Genomic DNA, 3,200 nt, shown 5'->3' on the forward strand with positions numbered 1-3,200 from the left:
AAAGAAAAAATTCACCTTTATTTTCAATTTTTATTAAAAATATTTTTAATTTTTCTACTGTGCTTTTTACCTTTGTGTAAATTTTTTCAAATTCTATTTTACTTCCATCATTTCATTTTATTCTACTTCAGTGTAATCATCTTTTCAAATGTTCAAATGATTTTTTTTTTCTCTAATCTATAAAGTCCCTTTCAACACCAAGACCAAAACACACCTAGGATCCAGCATCACTTATTCAATTCTTTGTGAGTGTGTGTTTTTAATTTTTTAATTTTAGTATTTTTTTTAATTTTAACATTTTCTTAATTTCAATTTTTTTTACCTAGTTAATTCCTTTTCTCCCTTCAAAATGATAAAATGAAGGAATTCACCCCAAAAGAAAGAGCAGGAAGAATCAACAGCCAGGAACTTAACCAACACAGATACAAGCAAGATGTCTGACCTAGAATTTAGAATCACGATAATAAGAATACTAACTGGAGTTGAAAATAGATGAGAACACCTCTCTGCAGAGATAAAAGAAGTAAAAGCTAGTCAGGATGAAATAATAAATGTTATAACTGACCTGCAATCTCGAAAGGATGCCACGGTGGTTAGGATGGATGAGGTAGAACAGGAAATCAGCGATACAGAAGGCAAACTTACAGAGAATAATGAAGCAGACAAAAAGACAGAGATGAAGGCAAAAGAGCATGATTTAAAAATTAAAGAAATCAGTGACTCATTAAAGAGGAACATCAGAATCATAGGGGTCCCAGAAGAGGAAGAGAGAGAAATAGGGGTAGAAGGGATATGTGAGCAAATCATAGCAGAAAACTTTCCTAACCTGGGGAAAGACACAAACATGAAAATCCAGGAAGCACAGAAGACTCCCATTAGATTCAACAAAACCCACCATCAACAAGGCATATCATAGTCAAATTCACAAAATACTCAGGAGAGAATCATGAAAGCAGCAAGGGAAAAAAAGTCCTTATCCTACAAGGGAAGACAGATCAGGTTTGCAGCAAACCTATCTACAGAAACGTGGCAGGACAAAAAGGAGTGGCAGGATATATTCAATGTGCTGAATCAGAAAAATATGTAGCCAAGAATTCTTTATCCAGCAAGGCTGTCATTCAGAATGGAAGGAGAGATAAAAAGTTTCCCAGACAAACAAAAATTAAAGGAGTTTGTGACTACTAACCCAGTCCTGCAAGAAATTTTAAGGGGGACCCTCTTAAGAGACAAAAGATGAAAATAAATAAATACATACATACATACATACCAAAGGCAACATAGAAAGGACCAGAGAACACCACCAGAAACTCCAACTCTACAAGAAACATAATGGCAATAAATTCATATCTTTCAGTACTCACTCTAAACATCAATGGACTCAATGCTCCAATCAAAAGACATAAGGTAACAGAATGGATAAGAAAATAAGATCCATCTATATGTTGTTTACAAGAGACCCACTTTAGACCTAAAGACACCTTCAGATTGAAAGTAAGGGGATGGAGAACCATCTATCATGCTAATGGTCAACAAAAGAAAGCTGAAGTAGCCATACTTATATCAGACAATCTAGACTTTAAAATAAAGACTGTATCAAGAGATGCAGAAGGGCATTATATCATAGTCAAGGGGTCTATCCACCAAGATGTAACAATCGTAAACATTTATGTGCCAAATGTGGAAACACCCAAATATATAAATCAATTAATCACAAACATAAAGAAATTCATTGATAATATTACCATAATAGTAGGGGACTTCAACACCCCACTTACAACAATGAACAGATCATCTATTCAAAAAAATCAACAAGGAAACAATGGCTTTGAATGACACACTGGACTAGATGGACTTAGCAGATATATTAAGAACATTTCATCCTAAAGCAGAGGAATAGACATTCTTCTCCAGTGCACATTTAACATTCTCCAGAACAGACCACATACTGGGACACAAATCAGCCCTCAACAAGTACAAAAAGATCGAGATCATACTGTGCATATTTTCAGACCACAACACTACGAAACTCAAAATCAACCACAAGAAAAAATTTGGAAAGGTAACAAATACTTGGAGACTAAATCACATCCTACTAAAGAATGAATGAGCTAACCAAGAAGTTAAAGAAGGACTTAAAAAGTTCATGGAAGCCAATGAAAATGATAACACCACAGCCCAAAACCTCAGAGACGCAGCAAAGGCAGTCATAAGAGGAAAGTATATAGCAATCCAGGCCTTCCTAAAGAAGGAAGAAAGATCTCAAATACACAACCTAACCTTACACCTTCAAGAACTGGAAAAAGAACACCAAATAAAACCCAAAACCAGCAGAAGACAGGAAATAATAAAGATTAGAGCAGAAATCAATACTATCGAAACCAAAAACACAGAACAGATCAATGAAACCAGAAGCTGGTTCTTTGAAAGAATTAACAAAAGTGATAAACCACTAGCCACTTTGGTCAAAAAGAAAAAGAAAAAGAAAAAGAAAAAGAAAAAGAAAAAGAAAAAGGAAAGGCCCCAAATAAATAAAATCAAGAATGAAAGAGAAGAGATCACAACCAACACAGAAGAAATAAAAACTATAATAAGAGAATATTATAAGCAATTATATGACAATAAAATGGGCAATCTGGAAGAAATGGGGCAAATTCCTAGAAACATGTACACTACCAAAACTGAAACAGGAAAAAATAGAAAATTTGAACAGACCTGTAACAAGTAAAGAAATCAAATTACTAATCAAAAATCTCCCAAAAAACAAGAGTCCAGTCCAGGGCCTGATGGCTTTCCAGGGGAATTCTACCAAATATTTCAGGAAGAGTTAATACCTATTCTCTTGAAGCTGTTCCAAAAAATAGAAATGGAAGGAAAACTTCCAAACTCTTTCTATGAAGCCAGCATTATCTTGATTCCAAAACCAGAGACCCCACTCAAAAGGAGAACTATAGACCAATTTCCCTAATGAACATGGATGCAAAAATCCTCAACAAGATATTAGCCAAACGGATCCAACAATACATTAAAAACATTATTCACCATGACCAAGTGGGATTTATACCTGGGATGCAGGGCTGGTTCAATATCCGCAAAACAATTAACGTGATTCATCACATCAATAAAAGGACAAAAACCATATGATCCTCTCAACAGATGCAGAGAAAGCATCTGACAAAATACAGCATCCTTTCTTGATAAAA

The sequence above is a fragment of the Lynx rufus genome, unplaced genomic scaffold (genome assembly GCF_022079265.1).
Source record: "Lynx rufus isolate CCGP_SWC_20201006 ecotype Redwood Valley unplaced genomic scaffold, mLynRuf1.p SCAF_3, whole genome shotgun sequence".
NCBI lineage: Eukaryota > Metazoa > Chordata > Mammalia > Carnivora > Felidae > Lynx > Lynx rufus.